At 45.3% G+C, this 24,506-nt stretch overlaps 1 long non-coding RNA gene across 3 annotated transcripts in view; it reads right to left on the bottom strand.

The window, feature by feature from the left end:
• Window positions 1–13,893: 13,893 nt before the first annotated feature.
• The window catches only part of LOC118154629 (uncharacterized), a 91,368-nt gene continuing 80,755 nt past the window's right edge, over window positions 13,894–24,506 (bottom strand). For 2 of the 3 annotated variants that reach the window (XR_008482206.2, XR_008482204.2), the window contains one exon: window positions 13,894–24,318. This is a non-coding gene — a long non-coding RNA (uncharacterized LOC118154629). The remainder of the gene's footprint in view (window positions 24,319–24,506) is intronic. The other variant, XR_013519365.1, reaches the window with a different exon arrangement.

The following is a 24,506-nucleotide window of genomic DNA, read 5'->3' on the forward strand; positions in this document are numbered from 1 at the left end:
GGGAATCAGCAGGAACTTGTGCATAGGTTTGCCATCACACATGCAGAAAAGGCAGCATTGCTCACAGAATACAAAGACAGGAATCACCCAAACATCCATCAATAGGAGGATAAATGAACAGAATGCTATATCAAATAGAGACAGATTTCACAAATGTAGCATACAAGGGGAAAAAACAGTCCAAAGGGAATGGGTACAAAATCATTCCATTTCAGATAAAGCTCAAAAACCTGGAAAACTAAACATCATAACCATTAGAGAGACATTCCTGTGTAATAAAACTCTAAAAATACAAAAACTACCTTAAAAAGTAAAGGATTGATAAGCTCAATTCAAGAGAGTGATTGCAATTGAGAAAGATATACTCTGGAGACATCAGAGTTACTGGTCACTGGTAATGTTCTATTGCTCAAGCTGTGGGGTGGGTACATAGGTGTTCAAGGAGTTATTGTTACTGCTCAAATCACGTGTGCAGATATTACTATATATTTATTTATATGCTTGAAATATATTTCCTAATAAAAATTAAGGATTGTGGATGAAATGGCAGAAGGAAAGGTTAGCCTGTTTGGAGATGTTCCCAATGAGGTCAGAACCCCTAAAAAATATATGGCCTATAAAAGCAGCAGGCTGACCCTCCTCACAGCAAAGGTCCGAGGATTGCCCTTGCATAGGATCATCCAGTCCGCTAGGGGGAGCTCCTTGAGAAGCCAAGAAATGCCTGAAGCTAAAGAAAAGGAAAGGGACTGTTTTCCAGTCTCTGCTGCCTCTGACTCCTCTCCATGGAGCTAGGAGTGTGGACTATGTGTCAGGCAGTTAACAATCCTACAAGGGAGGCTTCATCGTATCCATTTTACAGATGAGGAAACAGGCTTAGAGAGTTGATATTGCATGCCCAAGATTACACAACTACTAAAAAGTGTGGACAGTCCCTAACTCTACCCTGTCTGACGGCAAAGCTTGACCGGTTTTCCATACTGCAGGATTCCTGTTGAGTGTCCTCATTCACCAACCCCCGTCCCAGCTACCACAGAAATGACTCCAGAGACACAAATGGACAAAAACGCCTCTTCCTCTCAGGTCGCTTCACACAAGCTCAAGTTAAAAAGAAACATTTTAATTCATCCAGCCCAGCTGCCAGGCCACTAGCATAGCTGGACTGTGTATTAGTTCATTTTCATGCTGCTGATAAAGACATACCCAAAACTGGAAAGAAAAAAAAAAAGAAGATTAATTGGACTTACAGTTCCACATGTCTGGGGAGGCCTCAGAATCATGGCAGGAGGTGAAAGACACTTGTTACAAGGTGGTGGGAAGAGAAAAATGAGGAACCTGGCTGGTCCAAGTGCAGTGGTGTTTACAACTAATTGATCACAACCAGTTACAGATTTCTTTGTTCCTTCTCCACCCCCACTGCTTCACTTGACTAGCCTTTTAAAAAAAGAGGGAGTAAAGTGAGGAAGAAGCAAAAGCAGAAACCTCTGATCAACCCATCAGATCTCGTGAGAAGAGAGTAGCATAGGAAAACCAGCCCCCATGATTCAATTACCTTCCTGGGTCCCTCCCAAAACACATGGGAATTCTAGGACATACAATTCAAGTTGAGATTTGGGTGGGCACACAGCAAAACCATACCATTCTACCCGCAGCCCTGTCGAATCTCATGTCCTCACATTTCAAAACCAAACATGGCTTCCCAACTATCCCCCAAAGTCTTAACTCATTTCAGCATTAACCCAAAAGTCCATAGTCCAAAGTCTCATCTGAGACAAGGCAAGCCCCTTCCACCTATGAGCCTGTAAAATCAAAAGCAAGCTACTTATTTCTATATACAATGGGGGTACAGGTAATGGGTAGATACAGCTGTTCAATATGGAAGAAATTGGCCAAAACAAAGAGGTTACAGGGCCCATGCAATTTCAAAATCCAGCAGGTCAGTCAAATTTTAAAGCTCCAAAATGGTCTCCCTTGACTCCAGGTCTCACATTCAGGTCATGCTAATGTTAAAAGTGGGTTCCCATGGTCTTGAACAGCTCTGACCCTGTGGATTTGCAGGATACAGCCTCCCACCTGGCTACTTTCACAGGCTGGCATTGAGTGTCTGCAGCTTTTTCGGGTGCATGGTGCAAGTGCCAGTGGATCAACAATTATTGAGTCTGGAGGATGATGACCCTCTTCTCACAGTTTCACTAGGCAGTGCCCTAGTAGGGACTCTATGTGGGGGATCCAACCCCACATTTCCCTCCCACACTGCCCTAGCAGAGGTTCTCCATGAGGGCCCCTTCCCGGCAGCAAACTTTTGCCTGGGCATCCAGGCATTTTCATACATCTTCTGGCAATTTCATACATCTTCTGAAATCTAGATGAAGGTTCCCAAACCTCAGTTCTTGACTTCTGTGCACTCAACACCGTGTGGAAGCTGCCAAGGCTTAGTGCTTCTACCCTCTGAAGCTACAGCCCAAGCTGTACTTTGGCCCCTTTCAGCCACAGCTTGAGTCACTGGGAAATGGGGCACCAAGTCCCTAGGCTGCACACAGCATAAGGTCTCTGGGCCTGGCCCACAAAACCACTTTTTCCTCATGGACCTCCAGATTTGTGAGGGAAGGGCTGCTGTGAAGGTCTTTCGCATGGCCTGAAGACATTTTCCCCATGGTCTTGGGGATTCACATTAGACAATTTTAGACATGTTTAGTTTGAGATGTCTATGAAACATCCAAGAAGAGATGTGATGTATGCAGTTGTTTAATCGAGACAAAAACAGACTTCAAGAGAGAAGTTGAGGCTGACTTATAAAATTCTCTACATATGCCATCATCAACATATGTAAATTAAATTTATGAAACTAAATGTACTTACCCAGGAGGAAAGCACAAATAGGGCACAGAAGAAAGGAGAACTGGGACCCTCTGGCATTAAGAGTTTTGGAGAGAAAAGGAGGAAACAATATGAGACCAAGTTAATCCAACAGTCATTCAACTGCTGCATATACATATACACACCTTGTAAAGTTCAACAACCTCTAGAGATAGGGAATGTAAGCTAGAGCATTTGCAAAATATTCACAATATCCATCATACAATGTAAAAAACACCAGTTATTCAAATAAGCATTAAAATGTATCTACAATTGAAAAGAAAAACATGAATAATGTTGATCATCCAAGTTTTGGAATTAGAAGACAATGTAACTATTGTAAATAGATGAACTATTATAAATATATTAACTATTGTAAATATGTTAAAGAGTTAAGAGGGAAAAAATAAACAGAATGTGTGAACAAACATATGAAGGATTTCAAAAGAGGAATTTAAACAACAAAAAGAAAACCAAATCAAAATTCTAGAACTGAAAAACACAATACATAAATGAAAAATTTATTAGATGAGTTTAGCATCAGACTTAACACAAAGAAAATGAATCAGTGGATTTAAGGCATATTGACAGAAATTAAGGTAAAATACAGAAAGAGATTTTTTTGTGTGTCTAGTACATATGGAGCAATATCAAAGAAAGAGGAAGAGGGTGGAATAAATATTTAAGAAGAAATTACCAAAAATTTTTCTAAAAATTGATGAAATATCTAAATCCAGAAATCCCAAAGTTCCAGGCAGCATAAATACAAAGACCACTCCTAACATGTCATAGGCAAAGTGCTGAAAATAAAAACTAAAGAAAAATCTTTAAGTTTTTCAGAGACAAAGGACAATTTATATCTACAGAAACAACCACATTCCAAGCAGAAAAAAATAATAATAAAAGGAACTGAGAAGACAAGCATACACTCTCTAAGTGCCAAAAGGGGAAAAAAGCAAACTCAGAATTCTATGTCAGGTGAAAAACACTTTAAAAAAATCAAAGCTAAAAAAAACACAAAAACATTTTTCAGGCAAATATAAAAGATGAGAAAATGTATTGCCAGCAGACAAGCACTACAAAAAAGTGTTAAAGGAAGTCCATCAGACTGAACAGAAACTATGCCAGATGGCAACCAAGACATGCAAGAAGAAATAAAAAGCATCAGAAATTCTAGATATGACTGTAAAGATAGAAGAATATTGTTCTTAATTGATTTCTAAAAATTAATCTGTTTATAGCAAAAGTAATTAAAATGCATAATAAAGATATAGAATGTATAACATATGTAGAAGTAAAAACATAAGGCAGTCATAGCCAGAAAAGCTGGAGGAAGGGAAAATTACTTTATACACTAAGCAATATAATAACTTATGGTAGATGATGATATTTTTGCTTAAAGTAGCAAAAATAATACTAGTAACACAGACAAGCATAACTAAATAACCAATAGAGAAAATAGGATGAAAATGTTTTTTTAATTTCTTTAAATGCTTGATTACTCCAAACGAAGGCAGGAATAAAGGAGCAAAAGAATAAACACGAATGAACAAATATAAAACAAAAGCAAGACCATAGTCTTAAATCCAACAATTTCAATAATTGTCTCAAATGGAAATTAAGCACATAAAAGACAGAAATTGTTAAACTGGATTTTTTTAAAAATCCATAATTCTATGCTGTTTACAAAAGACAGAGTTCAAATCTAGTCAACAACATAAGTCAAAAGAAAAGGTTAGAGAAATCTAGTTTGTAGAAACCAATAACGAGAAAGCTTGTGCCACTAAAATGATAATAGCTATGGTAGACCTCAAGAGTGGCAGGGATTCAGAGGAATGTCTCACAACAATGAAAGGATTAATCAATCAGGAGCATATGAGAGTCCTAATTTGGTTGTGTCTGATGATAAGGCTTTAAAATATATGAAGCAAAAGTTAACAGATTAAACAGGAGAAATAGACAAATTCACAGATAGAGCTGAAGATCTTAACACTCCATAATTGCTTTAAAAAGGCAGATTTTTAAAAATTAGTACAGTATTAATGAATGAAACAACAAAATTAACCAATTTGGCCAAATTGATTCATGTAGAACACAAAATGCACATTTCTTTTAAGTGCACATGGAACATTAACCAAAATAAACTATATGCTGGTGCATAAAACATGCCTCAAAAAATTGAAATCTTACAAAGGATGCTTTCACATACTCTGTAATTAAATTTTAAAAATAAATAAGCAATTATTTAAAAATTTAGCTTGTAAAAAAAAATCCAAATATCAGGGCAAAGAAAAATTCAAAAGGAAATCATTAACTGTTTTTATCTGAAAAACACAACAAATCAAAATGTGTGGAAAACAGCTAAAGCACTGCTTACCAGGAAATTTATAGGTTTAATTTTACATATAAGGAAACAAGAAAGTTTTAAATCAGCAGACTAAGCTTCCACCTCAGAGCCAAGCAAAAGAAAAACAGAACAACTCCAAAGCAAACAGAGAAATAAAGAAATAATGAATATTAGAGAGTTTAAAAAATGACTGGAAGGCCAGGCAGGGGGCTCATGCCTGTAATCCCAGCCCTTTGGGAGGCCAAGGCAGTTGGATCACTTGAGGTCATGAGTTGGAGACCAACCTGGCCAACATGACAAAACCCTATCTCTACTAAAAATACAAAAATTAGCCAGGTGTGGTGACACATGCCCGTAATCCCAGTTATTCAGGAAGCTGAAGCAGAAGAATTGCTTGAACTTGAGGGAAAGAGGTTGCAGTGGGCCGAGATTGCACCACCGCATTCCAGCCTGGACAACAGCAAGACTCGGTCTCAAAAAAAAAAAAAAAAAATACACTAGCCATAAAGAAAATCAGCAAAGCAAACAATTAATTACTTTAAAAGATTAATAAAATAACAAGAATGATCCAAAAAACAAAAAAAAAAAAGATAGAAATTACCAATATCAAGAATGAAATGAAATAGAAAGAGTCTGCAGACATTAAGAAGATAATAATAAAATGTTAGGAACAACTTTATGTCAAGAAATTTATTAACTTAGATGATGGAACAGTTCCTTTAAAAATGCAGCTTCCCAAAACTGTCACAAGAAGAAATAAGAATCTGAAGAGCTTTCTATTTTTTAAATAGAAGCCATAAATTAAAATAGTCTCACTTTAAAAATAACCCCATAAAAACCCACCCAAAGCAAACAAACAAGCCTCCAGGCTCAAATGGCTTTATTAATGAATTCTACCAATCTACAAAAAAAGAACAAAATCAGTCTTACAGAAACTCTATCAGAGAACAAAAAAGGAAATACTCTCATTTTATGGAATTAACAACCCTGGTACAAAACTTCGACGATAGTACAAGGAAAAAATATGCAAATTAATATAAATAGAGATGCAAAAAAATTGTTAATAAAATATAGCAAATTGAATCCAGAAAAAGATGAAAAATAAGCATATCATGACCTAATGGGGTATATCATAGGAATGCAAGGTTTGCTTAACATCAAAAATTAATGAATGTTGAGTACAAGAAGAAAATAGAAAGAATGAATAAGACCTGATATTTGATAGCACAACAGGGTGACCATAGTCAGTAATAACTTAATTGTACACTTTAAAATAACTAAAAGAGTATAATTTGATGGTTTGTAACACAAAGACTAAATGCTTGAGGGGATGGATACCCTACTCTTCATGATGTGATTATTACACATCACATACCTATATCTAAACATCTCATGTATCCCATAAATATATGCATCTACTATATATCCACAAAAATTAAAATTTTTTTAAAATTATATCAATATAAGTCAACATATTAACACAATAAATAGGTAAAACCATGTGATAGTCTCAATAGATTAAGAGAAAGCATTTTATAAAACTTAGTAGTTATTCATAAATTAAAATTCTCAGCAAGCAAAAGATAGAAGAACATTTCCTCAATCTGAAAAATTATATCTATGAAAAATGCATAGCTGACAATATATATAAGGATGAAATATTCAGCATTCATCCTCTGAGACTGGGAAGCAGGCAAAGATATCCATTCCTATCAAGTTTATACAATACAGTACTGAAGGTTTTAGTAGTCCTCTAAGACAAGACAAAGAAAGAAAGTAAGGCCATCTTTATTTGCAGATAACATGATTGTAGAAAAATCTGAAGAAACCTACAAATTTCTAGAATAATTAGTGAATTTAACAATATTGGAGAGTTAAAAGTCAAAATAAAATAATCTGTATTATTTTTAAACACTAGCAACAAATGGAAAATAAATTTTTTATCAAAAAACATATCATTTTTGCTATGATTTGAATATTTGTCCCCTCTGAAATTCATGTTGAAATTAATCCCCAATGTAGTAGTATTGAGGGATGAGCCTTTAAGGGGTGATTTGATCATGAGGGCTTTGCTCTTATTAATGCATCAATTCATTCATGGATTAATGGGTTAGTGGATTGTTTGGTTATCATGGGAGGGCAACTGGTGGCTTTACAAGAAGAGGAGGAGAGACCCAAGGAGCCTGGTAGCACCTCAGCCTCCTCACCATGTGATATTGGAACTCTTCAGAGAGTCCTCATTAGCATAAATGGTCTTTCTAGAGGCACTCTCTCAACTTTGGACTTCTCAGCCTTTGTAACTATAGATATAAATTTCTTTTCTTTATGAATTACTACTTTCAGGTATTCTAAAAAACAAAAATGGACGAATACAATTTGCAATAGCATTCAGAAAAGTAAATATGTTGAAAAAAATTTAACCAAAAAATGTGCAAGACCTTTATACCAAAAATATATATAACATTGCTAAAAGAAATTAAAGACCTGAACAAATGAAAAGATATCCTGTACCCAAGGATTGGAAGACTATTGTAATAGGTACCCGTTCTAATCCAAATTGATCTATAGATTCAATAAAATCACCAGTCAAAACCCCAGCAAGATTTATTATAGAAACTGCCAAACTGATTCTAAAATTTGTACAGAAATGCAAAGGACCTAGAATAGCCAAAGCAATCTAGAAAGAGAAGAAACTTGGAGGACTTATGGTACCTGATTTAAAAACTTGATATGGAGCTACAGTTATAAAGGTCATGTTCTATTAGCTCAAAGATAGAAAAAGACATCAAAGTAACAGAAAATAAAGTCCAGAAATTGATCCACACCCATATGTCTAAGGGGTTTTTGGCAAAGGCACAAAATCAGTGAGGAAAGAACAGTCTTTTAAACATATGGTGCTGAAATAACTGTGTAGCACATGGAAAAAATTAACTCTGGCTATCACCTTGCACCATTCGCACAACTTCATTCAAAATGGATCATAGCCTTAAATATAAAAGTTAACCTAAAAATATTCTAGAAGGGAAAATTGGAAGATATTTTTACAATCTTAAGATTTATTACACAGGTCAGAAAGCATTAGCTGTAAAATTAAAAATAAATAAATTACAGTTCATCAAAATTAAAATATTTTGCTCATAAAAATATACTATTATTTTAAAAAGAGAAGAAAAGCCACAGATCTGTCTGTGATATAATTATTGAACCACATATATCAGACCAAAAAATGATATCCAAAATGTGTAAAGAACTCTTACAAGTCAATGAGGAAAAGACAAACAACCCAGTTATTTTAAAGGAGAAAAAGAAAACACAGAAATGGCCAGAAGGTGCATGAATAGGTGCTTAACATCATCACCTGGGAAATGCAGTAATGTCATTCACACCTGCACAAAGGGCTAAAATTAAACATTCACAATAGCAAGTGCCAATGACGATGTGGAGCAACTGAAATTCTCATGTGTTAGTGGCAGGAGGGTGAAAAGGCTTAAAACACTGTAGGAAGGTGATCAGCAACTTCTGTTGAAATTAAACATACACCTACCCTACATAGGAATATAACCAAGGGACATTAAAGTGTAGACCCACAAGAAAACATATAAGAATGTTTGTAACAGCTTTATTCATAATAGCCCAGAGCTGGAAAAGTATATATATAAGCAGGATAATGGATTAAACAAATTATAATATATTTAAACAAGGGTGTCCCCAGAAAAACTAATAGGGTGAACCACTGATACTTGGGTGGATCAAATATCAAAAACATTGTTTAAACTAAAGAAACCAGATATATTCTATAAATAGGAGGTTCAAGAGCAGGAAAAATTAATCTATTGTAATGGAAATCAAAACAATGACTACCTTGGCTGAAAAAGGATTGAAAGGTAACTTTTTGGGATAATGAAAATATTTTATAACTTGATTTGGGATCATGGGAATATATATACTGTTTGTGGGAATACATATTTGTCCAAACCATTGAACTGTACACTGAAATCTGTTTACTTCCCTCTATGTAAAAATAACAAACTTTTGTTTGTTTGTTTGTTTGCTTGCTTGCTTGCTTGTTTATTTGTTTTGAGATGGAGTCTTGCTCTGTCTCCAGGCTGGAGTGCAGTGGCGCAATCTCAGCACACTGCAACCTCCACCTCCTGGGTTCAAGTGATTCTTCCAACTCAGCCTCCAGAGTAGCAGGGGCCACAGGCACATGTCACTACACCTGGCTAATTTTTTTGTATTTTTAGTAGAGACAGGGTTTCACCATGTTGGCCAGGATGGTCTAGACTTCTTGACCTCACAATCCATCTGCCTCGGCCTCCCAAAGTACTGGGATTAAAGGCATGAGCCACCATGCCTGGCCAAAAATAATGAATATTTTAAAATGAGAAAGTGATGGAGGCAGCTTTGGAATCAATGTACACATACAAGTGTTTCAGGAAGTTTTGCTACAAATGGATTGTTTTTCTTTTCGAAGTGAAGTGGGAAGCAAGGTTTTCAACTGAGCATGAAGTTGAAGGAGGAGATGGTGGAAGAAAGGATGGAAGAGTCCTATAGGATCTGGGAGAGGGCTGGCCTGCAGCCAGAGTCTGCCAACCATGGCCCTCAGGTCAAATCCTGTTGCTGCCTGGTTTATATATGGCTCAGGAGCTAAGAAAGTATTTCACATTTTGTAATGTTTAAGAGAAAAAAAAATCAAAGAAGAATAATATTTTTTTGGCATCTGAGAATTACATGAAATCTAAATTTCAGTTTCCATACATAAAGCTTTATTGAAACATACCCACACTTCTTCATTTCTGTAGTGCCCATGGCAGCAGTGCTGAGTGAGAGCAGGAGAGACAGGTGGCTGATAAAGCCTGAAATATTTACCACTTGGCTCTTTACAACCTGTTTGCCAACCACATGATTGCTGGGCAGAACGAAGAATTCACTTGGGAATTGTGGTCTTGAGTTTACAAGGAAACACATCAATATAGTTGTACATTTTTTGTTGTCTGTAATATAGCAATAGTTAGGTCACAGTTTGGTTGCCAACTTAATTAAATGAGATCATATATGAAGAGTTTCTAGCATAAATGAAGTATTTATTCAATATGAAAACCCCCTACTTATTACCACTACCTCCTCTTGAGGCTAAAATGCACTGAGGAGGTAAAGTGCAGAGATTACAGTGGGATTCCAGTCAGATGGGAGCTGCTTCCTGAACCATCTTTTTTCCTGTTCCAAACTTCTCCTCTGTAAGCCTGGGCTTCTTTTGCATCCCGTTGGGGTGACTGGTCAGCTTTGCTTGTATAACAAGTACAACAACCCCAATTCAAAACTCTTCTGACCTTGCCTCTTGCAGGACAGTTCCGTGGGTGGCCTTGGGTCAATCCAGTTCTCTTCTACTTTCTCACTTGCAGTTCTCAAGAAACTGTAGAACATGCTGGGAATGCAACATCCTGAGTAAGGAGGAACGGCCCAGACCAGCCCCAGCTCTGTGCCAGTCCCTCCCACAACAGGATGTCCTTCAGTGCTTAGACCAGAGTGTCATGGGGCCCTTGGGCTATAAATCCCAGGGCAGGTTGCTCTCCAGAGTCCCTCAGCTGTGGTGCAAGTGGGCACGTGCAGACAAAAGCCCATCCACCTTGAGCAGCTTCCTGAACTTTAGGCGACCCTTGTCATGAATACTAGGCATCTATCACCCATTGCTCCCTATCTGTGACTAATGAAGTTGTTTCATGCAACTATATGAGTGTTCCATTTCACCAGACTTGAGCAAGCAGCATAATTGCAGCCAGAGTCCACGGGCTGAAGTGGTAACCCATGCACAGTAAACCTGCTTTGCGCACCTAATCCTCACTGGTAGACAGAGCCGTGACCCAGCATCTGTGGGTTCCAGAACTTAGGTTTGGGACAAAACCGAGTAGGAGCATTTCGGAGGCGCTTCCTCCACCCAGCCTCTCATCACCCTCACCAAGAACATTCTCCCACCAATGCAGCTTCATAAAACAAACACAAGAAAGAGTTTGAGGGAGTGCTGGTGTCATTGTTACGTCCCATGAATTGCCTTTTTTAGACGTTTTAGAAATTTTAATCCAGTAGCAAAAAAAAGAAATCATTATTTTCTCAAATTTAATTAATTTACTAAACTCCTCATGGTTCGTTGGATTCAATCCTATATCTGTGATCTTTCTGGGTCTATTACACTCATGGGATTCGACTTCATCTCTTCTAACTCATAAAAATCTCATCAAAATGGAAATAAAATGCAATTTTGAACTTTCTAATGAAGGCGCCCATCCTGGCTTCCCGGCACTCTGGAGTTAATGGCCCTCTCCCCACCCTCTTCGTCGTGAACACTTTAGTTCTGTGTCGATGGGATGGAGAAAACGATGTCTCCATGGTGAACAGTCCCTGCCCATTCAGTCTTTCCAGCTCTCGCATCACACAGGAGGGGCACTGAGAGGTGGGCCCATCCACAGAGCCACCACCCGCCACGGCCGGCTCTTAGGATTTCATGTCCCACAGAGATTTTTTATTTTGAATGAAAGGAAGGAAAAGCACTGTCCCAATTAAGGAAAAGAGTAGAATCACTTTTGGGCAGCCTTCTGCACACATGTGAGGTGTGCCAGGTCACGTCCCCAGGGTGGCCACACAGTGCCACCCTGCCTGTGCTCCCCGTGTACCTCCCGCCCTCCCTAGGCACCGGGTGGTGGCTCAGTATGGGCCTCATAAGCTTATTACAGCACTTAATGGAGATGCCATTATCTCCATTTTTCAAATGAGAAATTCAGAACCAAAGGAGGCATTTAGCAACCCGTCCATGCTCACACAGCCAGCAAGGGACAGAGCAGAGCTGGTTACAGCACCATGAGGTCAACCCCAGGGATGATGAGCAGATGCCGAGCATCCACTCCAGGCCAGGCCTGGGGCCACGTGCCCCCCAGGCATGATCTCTATCAGTCTCCACAGCTGCTCAAATGGTGCCATGATCACCAGCCCCGGTTTACAGATGGGTGAACAAAGTGCAGCAGTGAAGCCTCCCAAGACCACAGCCAGAAAGCAGCTGAGCAGTCACAGTGAGTACCGTGGACTCCCCGGCCCCAGAGCCCAGGCCTTCTATCATTAGCCCCACACCTGCTGGCTAGACACGTCCCAGGACTAAAGTGCGAAATGGACCCTCTCCTTTTAGAACTTCCAGAAACAACTTGTATTTTTCAAATTGGAATTTTACTTAATCTGAGTGCCTCCAAGGGTATCCAAACTTCTAGCCAGCTTCCAGTACATGGCAGCTAGAAGCAGCCAGAGCCAGCAACTTCCCCCAGCACCTTGCTAAGGCAGTTTTGTACTGAAAGGAACCATGGCCCTTCCAGCTGGTCTGCAGTGGCTCATGGCCCCTGTGGCTGTCCACAGAACTGTTCACAAGTCTGCCAGGTCTCCCCACGTGACTTGTTCTGAGCAATAAAACATGAGCCAAAACAATGTGTGTCACTCCTGGGCAGAAGTGTCAAGAGAAAGTGCACAACTTAGCACATTTCTTTCCACTCATCTTGGTGATGGAAGAGCTCATGTGAGATGGGACCTTCATCAGCCTCTGTTCCTGAGTGGCAGTAAGAGTGGAGCCCCTGCCAGTCTTCTGTAAGGAGCACTAAATTCTTGTGTAAAGCCACTGAGATAAGTGGTTGTTTATTAATACAGCACAACCTGGCCACACACATGCAATGCATACTCCTACAAATTCCCCAAACAGGCACACGTGCCCCTCCAACCACACACACAGACACATACACCCCTCCAACCACACACAGATACACACACTCCTACAACCTGGCACACATACACACATATGCTTCTATAGCCATGCACACACACACATAGGTACCTACAACCACACACATACACACACCCCTACACCTACAACCACACACACACACACACACAACCACGCACATGCACACACATGCCCCTACAACCATGCACATATCACACAGTCACCTACAACCACACACAGACACACTCCTATAATCACACACACTCCTACAGCCAGGCACACACAGACATACACCCCTACAGCCATGCACACATGCACATACAGGCACCTACAACCACACACATACATGCACCTACAACTACACACATGCACACTCCTATAACCACGCACATATGCCCCTACAACTATGCACACACACACCTACAGCCACACACACAGAGATACACACTCCAGCCACACACACATACACACACAGGCACCTACAATCACACACACAAACACACACAACCTACAACCATGCACACATGCACACACACTCCAACCACATGCATAGACACACACACTCCTACAACTATACATGCATGCACACACAGGCCCCTACAACCACACACACATAAACAGATACATAATCCCACAATCCTCCCATACACATGCCCTCCCACTTCCATGCATATGCACACACAAATGCCTGCAACCACACACACATGCACATCTATGCCCTTCCAACCCCATCACACTCTCCTTTAGTAATGCACACAAATACACACACACACTTTACTGCTTCCATCTCCCCCACCGCCAGGAAGACCTGTGCTCAACATCAGCAAATTCTTCACTCTGTGCTGGGCTGCAGAATACAGAGATGAGTGAGGCATGTCCCCGCACTAAGCAAATACACAGTAGGGAAGCACACACGTGATCATACAAATGTACTTGACTCTTTTATGGAGGAGAAACCACCAGGGGGACACTTTCCTTTTATTTTCTCAGGAACTTCATGAAAGTTGTAGAAGTCTTCCTCATCCATACAGTAATAATAGAAGCATATACAATTCCACAATGCCACCGCTCTGGCACTCTTGTCAGCTCTCTCTTCATTCTTTTCCGCTTGCATCTCTTCAGCATTTTAAGGGCATAGTGTGTGCCCACATGCAAGTCCCCTCCATCCAGGGGCCATGCAGTGTGGGGTGGGGGGGACTCTACCACAGCACCATGAGCTGTGGCTGTGGGGGGTACTTGGGAGCAAGGTCAGCCCATATAGGAGCAGCAGGCTGGGCAAAGTCTCAATGAATGAAGTGGGTACTCCCCAGATGAAAGGTGGGGCTCTGGACACTTCAGGCATAGGAATAGCAAATGCACAAGGAGGGTAGGGGCAGCCTCCTGGGCCTGATGGGTGTACTGGCTGGAAGCCAAGTACCCAGCACAGAGTGTGGCTCAGGAGATGGGGGAAGTGGCAAGGCCAGGTCCTGACTATGCCACCACTCACATGAAACTCACCGCAGTGGTGAAACTTGGGGGCTTTTAAGGGTCTTGTCCTTTAGGTGGCAAGGAGCATGCTCAGGCCCTCAAGCTGGTCAGCAACATGGTCAGGTTCATCTAGGCAAAGACAGCTGGCCACTGTCCAGGGGCAGCCGAGAGGAGACAGGGGACAGTGGGAGCATTCAGTGGTCTGTCCTGGCATGCAAGGGTGGGAGAAGTGGAAGAGGGGCAGGCAAGACACAACTGATGCTTCAAAGATGAGACATGGAAGAGCTGCCTCCCAGCTGCTGTGTTCAGAGTGCTTCCACTCCCGACCTCTCCAATCCTCACGGCAATGGAGACATTTGCATTCACATGGCTATTATAAAAAATAAATAAATAAATAAAAAGAAAACAAGCAAAAACAGAAAATAACAAGGGCTGAGAATGTGGAGAAATTGGAATCCTTGTGCACTGGGGTAGGAATGCAAAATGGCACATCTGCTGTGGAAAACAGCAGGGAGCTTCCTCCAAAAGTTAAACATAGAATTACCATATGACCCAGAAATCCCACCTCTGGGTATCTACCCAGAAGAACTGAAAGCAAGATCTTGAACTGATATTTGCACACCATGTTCATAGCAGCATTATTCACAACAGCCAAAAGGAAAGCCGCCCAAGCGTCCATCAAGAGATGAGCAGGTTAACAAAATACGGTATCATGTACAAAAGGGTGTTGCTCCACCTTAGAAAAGAAGAAAATCCTGGCACATGCTGCCACATGGATGAATCTCGACGACATCATGCTAAGCTAATCATAGAGGGAAAAATACTGTATGATTCCACTTAAACAAAACGCCTAGAATAGTCAAATCCATAGAGAGAAGAATAGAACTGGAGTCACCAGGGACTGGAGGGAGGGGAATGGGAAGTCGAATGGGGACAGAGCTTCAGTTTGGGAAAATGAAGAGTTCTGGGGATGGATGGTGGCGATGTTTGCACAATGACGTGAATTTAATGCCGCTGAGCTGTACATTTTAAAGACTTAAAGTAAATTTTGTAACGTGAATTTTATCACAATTTTAAAAATTCAAACTTTCTTAAAATCCAGATCTGGCCCGTCGCAGCTGTTGACTGTGGGAAACTAATCTCCCTGTGCCTCTCTCTCTTTCATGATTTCGAGGATTTATGATGACGATGCAGGTAAACTGCCCTGCAGGCCGCCTGGCTCAGAGGAGGCACTGATGACACGATCAGCAAAATCAACTGCCTCCTCCGTGCCCCTCATGTGTGCAGGCGGCAGGAGGTCACAGCAGGAAGAAGGAGCCCCGCTGCATCCTCAAGGATCCTGTCTGGAACCAGCCTGCGTGAAGACATGGGTCAGCATCCAGCAGGCAGAGAGCAGTTCAGCTCCATGTAGACTCCCAGCAAAGGTCTTCAGCTCAGAGTTGCCCCAGAGGGAGCCCAGGTCGGCCAGGAATGGGTTCCAGTGGGCAACAGGAGGGGCATCTGCAACCAACAAAGCCTCCTGACACCTCCTGTCCCCACATACCCCTGTGCCAGACAAACGGTGCCACATTCTGTGTGTTCTGCAACATGGGAGAGGCTGGGAAATAGACGTCTTGCTCACCCGGGAACTATTTGCATGGAAAGAATGATAGGAGCTAATTTTTCTGGGAACCCACCAGGTGCTAGACATTTTTTCTATATAATCTCATCAATCCTGGAAAGAAATATCCTAGATAGATGTTGCCATTTTCGTTTTTGAAGATGAGGACACTAATGCCCATAGAGGTTAAGTGATGCCCCCAAGGTCACACTGCACGGCATTGAGAGGGAGGCTGCAAGCCAGGTGTGTCTGGCCACAAAGCTTCTCTCCTTTCTGACATGCCCCAAGATTCCACATCTGGCCCATGGCTCGGGCAGATGGTATCTTCCCTCTGCAGCCATTCTGTAACTCACTCGATTCAGCCTTGTCCCCTTCTCACCCAGGCACAACCCACATCCCTGACAGTGGGGGAGAGAGAGGTAGAAGGACCAAGCCTACCTGTGCCTTTTTTTCTTTTAACTAGTCAGCTCAGCATCTAACACAGAAAACCTCTACCAGGAGCCCTGAGTGATTGAATGACTCCCCTCTTGGGCCTCCTGAACCCAAGAACACCTCTTTGGTGCTCACCTATGCTGGGCATCCAGCAATAGTTTAGACAAACGCCAGAGTAGCACACGTGCTCTGCATCTGCCAGAGAGACTCGAGGGCAAGACGTGCTGAGTCACCACGAAGCAGGCCCTGGCTGATCAACAGGGGCACATAGCACAGTGAAGGCTTGCATCGGTACCTGTATCTGAGGAAGAGCTCCAGGTTAAGGCAGATTTGCCTATGACACCTCCCCCCCCATAGAGGGGAGTTCACAAGGCTCTTAAATCCCAGGGGAGGCCTCTCTCAACACAGAAGGTGGACAGCCTGAAAGTCTTCAGAGGGAGGAAGACCAGGCCTGGGAGCCCCACGCCCTAGCATGCTGCTCACCTTCCCAGACCTCATACATATCCCAGCCTGAAGCCAGAGACCAAGATGCATTGTCTCTGTGAGTTTATTCCCTGGGTCATCTCTAGCTTTCTCCACTGACTGTGAAGCTCTCAGCAGCAGATCCCTGGGACCCCACACTCTGTCCTGCCCCGTCCCTGCCATGGCAACAAGGGTCGGGTGTGGGCTCTCATTTTATGTGTAGGTAAATCGAGCACCACAGTACAAAAGGGATTCAAGCATCTCCTACCTCCCACATAATCAGGTGCCTGCCTGACCTTGGCCTTTCAAAGATAGAGAACAAAGGGGCCCCCAGTGCCACACAAGCCCTAGAGGAGAGATAGCCTCTGCTCTGCAGTAGAGAAAACACTCCATAAAGCTTCCTCCACCCACACTGACATTGCACCCCTTTGGCCCCACCCACCCATTCATCTCCCACCCATCAACCCACCTCTCCATCCATCCATTCATCCATTCACACACTAAACATTCCTGCCTGCCTACACTATGCCCAGCCCTGTTTTGGATGTCGGATACTTAGAGAAAATGCAAGATGCATAGATAGGGCAGGGACCATGTTGGAGGCAAGTAAATATAGCTCAGGGTGACTCTGGCTTGCTGAGGCCTAGAGCTGTGCGGGAAGCTGGTCTCTGGTGGCCTGTAGTCGGAACTCTGCTCTGTGTTCATGGCTGTGTCTAGAATGGCCTCCTATGGGCAGGTCTAGGGCTCCCAGTAAGACTGTACCCCGAGGGCAGGTATGTGGCTATTACAGATTTGTGCCCCAGTCAACAGGGAAGCTGATTTCTGCAGGTGCGGGGGAACAAGCAGGCTCTTGTCCAGAATGGTGGTGACCAGCACATTTCCAGGTTCAGAGCTCCCATGGCCCTCACCTTGTTCCCTACAATGTCATTCCTCTTGATGGCGCAGGTGATGGTGAGTGAAGGGTGCAGCTGGTCCCAGTTAGCTGTTTCTGTGTCAATATGCCATCTATTCCCCTCTGGAAGCTCTACATAGTTGGTTTCAAAACACTTTAAATCTTTCACAGACATAAGGACAGGTCTGGCATTCTCACACCAGATTTGGTTCTGGGACACATCAGGGCAGGAGGTGTGGGACCAACAGACCGCTGGTGTCACCTCCTTGACCAGTACAGAGACCTGTGGGCTACACATTGAGCCCAGACTTGGACCCATTACCATAAAGAAAAGGGAAGCACCCAAGCCCTCTCTGGGAAGCAAATGTGATGTGCTTTGAGCCCTGCACGTAACTCTCCCTAGGTCCTCTACCCTCTGATAAAATCAGCCTCTGTGGAACTGTCTGACCCTAGAGGTCCTGGTGACCTCACAGATCTACAGATCGTGGCTCTGTGGCCCCTGGGAGCAGGTGTCATCTCAGCTTATCATCTTCAGTCCTGTAGACATCAGCTGCAGTCATTCTGGCCAAGGAACAGTTAGTGAGAACTTAAAAGCAGTGATAACACTATGTGTGGGTCCCTTCTGGGAGGGCTGATGGACACTGCCCAGGGTGAGTCCGACAGAGCCACCATGGACCACACACATTATGGCTCATAGGAGGTGTCAACGTGTTAGCCTCACACAGGTTTACGACATCCCCTTTACAGATGAAACAACAGGATCAGAGGTGGAGCTCATGTCCAGGCAGCTGCAGCAGCTCTGCCTATTTTATGTGTCAACTCAACCAAGCCACAGGATGCCCAGATAGTTGTTCAGACATTATTCTAGATGTGTCTGTGGATAAACATCAAATCAGTAGGCTGAGTAAAACAGATTCCTTTCGATAAGTGGTTGGGCCTCATCCTATCCATGGAAGGCCTGAATGGGAGAAAAGTTTGACCTGACTCTAAGTGGAGCAAGGGGGAATTCCTCCTGCCTGATGGCCTTCAAGTTAGGATATCAGCTCTGCAGAAGTTGAACTTGTCAACCTGTCTCCTCTGCTCTCTCTCCTCTGCTCTCTCTCCTCTCCTCTCCTCTCCTCTCCTCTCCTCTCCTCTCCTCTCCTCTCCTCTCCTCTCCTCTCCTCTCCTCTCCTCTCCTCTCTCTCTCCAGAGATAGGTAGGTAGGTTAGGTAGGTAGGTAGGTAGACAGATAGATAGATAGAATATCATATGTGTGTATATATACACATATATCAGTAGGATATATATCCTACTGATTCTGTTTCTCTGCAGAGCCCTGACCATCTCTCTGGGAAGCCTCTGGGCACACCCCCAGCCTCCACATGTTGGGGAGGCTGAAGAGGGGAGATGTGAGGGCTGAGGAGGCAGTGGGTGCAAAGTGCACAGGTGGGCCCCACGCCAGGCCCAGCCGGTCCATCCTACCCTGCTGGATGTGTGTTATGATTTCCCCCGGGCCTCAGATTCCTCACATGGGAACCAGGAAACCTACATCTCAGCTCCCAAAGGTGACGTGGTTTGGCAGCCAGATGCCTGGGGGGGCACTGGGCAAATAAAGCCTCCATCCAGGCACGGACTTGTGCTGCTGCTGCTCCCTCCCAGGCTGGGGTGGACCAGGATGGGGGTTCCAGGCCCCTCCCAAGTCCTCCAGGGTTCAGGGCCTCTGTCAAACCTCACTCCTTCACCACAGACTGCACTGGGGCCTCGTGCCTTATTTTCCTGCTCTTAGCTAAGTTTCTGCTGCCACGGCAACTTTCCTGAGCTGAGTCAGCAGGGAAGGCAGCTGTCAGGACCTCAGAGTGGAAGCCCATTCATCAGCCCGCTTTCCTGGTACTCACCCAAGGATGGCTTCATGGGGAGACATGCTCTGCAGGCCCTGAACTCTGCACCCCCTGGCCCAGGGTGTCTGGGATGCAAAGGGAAGTGGGGACGTCAGGGTCAACCCACAGGGCAGCCCCTGAAGATCTGTGCTGGAAAGTGCTTCTACGGCCTTGCAACTCAGGGCTCCCCGCGGCTGAACCCAGAAGCCAGGCCATGTCCGGAGAAGCTAAGTGCCCTCCAGCAGCAGGCATCCAGTCTGGCCCCAGCCCCGCTGCAATAAAAGGCTCTGTGCCCAGCATGGCCCGGCCCCACAGGACTGACCAGGCAAAAGATGCCGACCCTTCAAACCCCCTAGTCCGGTCGGGCCCATCAACCAGAGCCCCAAACACACCGTTTCCGCCAGGTGGTCAGGTGGTCGTGGCCTGCCAGGTGGTGCTGCCCCATAGCGCCCCCTCGCCTGCACCCGCCGACTGGGCCTCCGCTCCCCATGCACCTGCTCCTGTCCAGGAGAGACAGGGCTCTGCCCCTGCCTTCCTGCAGCCTCCTCTGGGTGACCCTGTCACTGGCAGTGAATCGTATCTGATCCCTGCCAGACTTTCCTCTCTTGCCCCCTCCACCCACTTCCTCACCCACAAGAATCGCCTCCTCCAAACCACCTGCTGATCCCAGGGCAGGCAGAGGCTCCACCCAATTTCCATCTCCCTGTCCCTCCCTCCCCATCCACACCTCCCCGCTCAGGGCCTGCTGGCCCTCCCCGCTTCCCCCTCTTTTCCCTGCCCAAGCCCTTCAAAGCTCAGAGGCTTCACTCATTTCCCCTGAGGCAAAATGCCATGTGGTTGGCATACACGACGTCTGTCTTGTTTTTTCTCCCTCCCAATATTTGTCTCTTGGCTTCTGCTTTCTATGTTCCCAGTAGTCTCAAGACCCATAGGAGGAGCCCCTCAGGCCAGAGCCCTCAGACTGGGGCACCCACAGACATGCGCTCTCCGGGTCTACTCCCAGGTCTGCCCTGGCTCCTGCCTCCTGAGGCCAGCACCAAGTTCATTTTCTTCTTGGTCAGCACATGGTCCAATTTTCTGTCACTTTCAGGGTCACCTCCATGTGAGTAGCGAGTGAGGAACCCACCCTTAGCCCTCCCCGTTGACCCTCTAGAGAAACCAAGACACTGTATTAGACAAAGGAGGGAGTTGTCGGAGGTGGGGACAGAGAGAGAGAGAGGGTGTGTGTGTACGTGTGTGTGCTGTGTGCATGTTTTCTGGGGGCTCTGTGGGGAGGATACATCAAATGAGGAAAGCATTTCCTCTTTTTTTTGAGACAGAGTTTTGCTTTTTCTCCCAGGTTCTCCTGCCTCAGCCTCCCAAGTAGCTGGGATTACAGGTGCCCACCACCACGCCCAGCTAATTTTTGTATTTTTGGTGGTGACAGGGTTTCACCATGCTTGCCAGGCTGCTCTCAAACTCCTGACCTCAGGTGATCCACTCGTCTCAACCTCCCAAAGTGCTGGGATTATCCGCATGAGCCACGGCACCTGGCCTGAGGAAAGCATTTCTTCTCACATCTTCCTGGCAAAGCCAGAATGGAAACTGCAGCGGTGGGATTGAAGGGTGGAGGTGGAGGGGGCATCTTCGAACACATCAAAGGAAAGCAGAAGAGTTTTTCTTCCTGAAGCCTCATTTCTGAGGGAGTTGCTTTGGACACGTTCTTAGCTTCTCTGAGCCTCTGTTTTCTTGTCTGTAAATGGCAATAAGCACATGGACCTCCCAGGGTTATGCAAAGGGTTGAATCACATGCTCGGTGTGAAGAATCCAGGCAGTGCCCACCCCGCACTCAGGAGGGTTCAGTCTCCCCAGGGCCTGACCCTGCATCTATGGCCCACAAGGAAAGGATTCTGTCATACCCAGCCCATCGTCCCACCAAGGGAGGGAGAACAAAGAAATGTGACTGTGACTTGCAGAAAACACTCCACCCTGAGAGTGACAGCCCTGCCAGGAGATGGCTCAGAGCTGGGAAATTGCTAATGCAGTGTTATCATGGAAAACGCATAAGTGATTTTCAGTATAATTAAGACGGATGGCTCTAATAACCCTGGAGGACCCAATTCCGAGCCACATTACTAGGCCTTTACCGGGAGTTTTGTGCACTCTGCTTCAGTGAGCACCAGAGCCCAGTGCAGGGAAGATGAGGCTCTCAAGCCAAGGGCCCTAGACCAACACCAGTGGAGGGGCTGAGATCAGAGCCCAAGGAATCTGCAGAACCTCCATGCCCTAGGAAAGCCATCCTAACCCCGTGCCTCTGCAGTACAAAGCCATTCTTCCTTCTCCCTCTGAGACACAGTGCTCAGTCACCAACAGGACCCTTGTTGGATTGAATTGCCATCCTATCACCCTGGCAAGAGCGGAAAGCTTACAAAGGAAGAAACTGAGGTCCCAGGGGGCCATGTAACCTGCCCAGGCCTCACCCAGCTCCTCAAAAGCATTATCAAAAACGAGAAGAGAGGACTTAACTGTGATCAGTTTCTACCTTCTCCCAGTGCAGTTACCCCCTGTAGCACCAGCCAGACCATCCCATCACTGCTGGATGAGCTCCCATGTCAAGCTGCTCCCTACCCCCACCCCACTGCAGTAATAACAGTGCTCATCACCGGCAATCATGCTTCCTACCTGCTGGCGTGGGCTCAGCACTTTCCACCACCTGTTTTAAATAAGTCCGACTACAACTCTGTTATTATCCCTAGAGGGTAAGTGACTTGCCCAAGGCCACGTGGCTGATTAGGGGCTGTGCTGAGACTCTCCCTGAATCCCCATGAGCCTGGGGCCCACACTGCGGCAGATGCAGTCTCCAGGTGTCAGAAAGCCACTCCTTACAAACATGAGTGATCCAAGTCAACCTGTCAGAAAACTCTGTTCCCTCAAGACTTGGGAATCCACCTCTCCTCTGCAGCAGCTGTCTCCACTCTGTCAACTTGGGGCTGCCCGTCTCCACTCGAAGGCCAACCCCACGTCCCCCAAAATGCAGCTCAAAAGTCCCCTCCACCCCTTCTTGACAGAGCCCTGGTTCCCCAGTGGTTCACACTCTCCCCACAGCAGCAGGAGGACCACCCAGGAGCTGGGCAGCATGCGGCACTGCACCCCACACGGCCCCCACAACTCCACCTTTGGGCCCTCCCTCGTCTCTCTGCAGTGGCTGTGCAGACAGCACTGGCCTTGAGGTCAGACACCTGGGGCAGTGCCTTGCTCACCTGTTACTAACCAGGCAGCCTGGAGAAAACCACTCTAATCTCCCTAGGCCTCAGTTTCTCCATCTTTGAAATGGAGATAGACATGCCTGCCACACATGGCTACTGGGAAGACCGACGGCCACGATATCTACACAGCTTAACCCTGTCCATTTCCAGCCCTTCCAGGCTCTCCAAGGTGCTGAGCAGGGTGGGAGTCGACAGGGAAGAGGGCCTTGCTGTGAGGATTTAGCTCTTTCCCCTACAAAGCATATCTGGTCCTGGAGACTTCAGCCAAATGCCAGGGGAGAGGGAAACAGAAAGGAAAAATTAAGCGCAGATGTTTCGTTCCTCAGGGCCTGTTTGGAGTGATGGGGTTTCCCTGCTATAGAAGGAGCTTTCGGGAACGGCTGCTCCAGCCTGGAGTGGGGCCTGAAGGTCCATGCTCCAAGCTCCGAGGACTCACACAGCCCATAGACCCTGTGACACCACCCTGCACCTGCTTCCTCTGGACCAGGACCCACAGCACTCCCAGCACCTGAGAGTCTTCCCTTTGTTTCTGGCCTCTGCCTTCTCTGCCTCCCTTGGGCTCACCAAGCCACAGGCAGGCAGTCTTATTCCTGCACTGGGAAATGTCAGACACAGCCAGCAGTTCTTGCCGGGCACTGAGAGCCTCTTGAGAGGCTCCTAGGTCCGTAAATACCCCCAGATCTTCCTACCCAGAATGACCTGCTTAGGCAAGCTCTCCTGGGTCAGGGGCACTGGGAGTGAGGGGGTTATCTTAAAGGGCTTTAGGGGGCAATGCAGGGAACAGGGTCAGGATGGGGTTCCAATCACCTCACCCTGAGGTTCCCAGCTGTGTGGCCCTGGCAATTGCTTTAACCTGAGCCCTGCCTTGTCCTCACATGTAAAGTGAGGATAGTACTCCATACTGGCATGAGCTCAGCATGCAACAGGCCTCTAAATGGAGCCCCCAGGCCCCCTGCTGTTTCGATCTCTGCTGCCCCCTCTCAAGCCACAGAGTTCTCTGGGAGGGACAGCAGGGGAGAGGGCAGGGACCCATGTCATCAACTGCTCCCAAATGTTTCTTCTTTGGGTTCCCTGAGGACATGACAATTTTGTAGGCTGAGTTTTGTGTGAGTTCAAAGCTCTTTTAAAATCCTCCAAATGACTTTTCTAATAAAGATTAACAAGCTGAGGAAATGAAACTCTTCACCCAGAGCGTGGATCTTCAGGTCCGGGATCTGGGTTCCTTCTGCTATTTGACCCTTGTTTGCCTGCAGGAGCTACTCCCATCCCCCCGGGTCACATGGGACTGCAGACTTTTCCTCACAGGCTGGGTTGGGAGTTTTCCACACTGGTCACCAGACATTGCCACTTCTCTTCAGGGCAGGTCCTCCGCTGGAGCTCCGCACCAGGCCACATCATAAGGTGCCATCTTTGAGGGTGAGAGAGGCCAATACAATTAGATCTGTGCATGACTGTGTGTGAAGGGGACATTGTCCACTTGCTGGTCAGAGCCTTTAAAGACCCATGCAAGACTCTCCTACACTCACCTTGCCCCCTGGCAGGGTGGCCCCTAATACCGAAAGGAGGGTCTATGCCATCTGCCAGGCCTTTGAGAGG

This window comes from Callithrix jacchus, chromosome 6 (genome assembly GCF_049354715.1).
Source record: "Callithrix jacchus isolate 240 chromosome 6, calJac240_pri, whole genome shotgun sequence".
Lineage (NCBI taxonomy): Eukaryota > Metazoa > Chordata > Mammalia > Primates > Cebidae > Callithrix > Callithrix jacchus.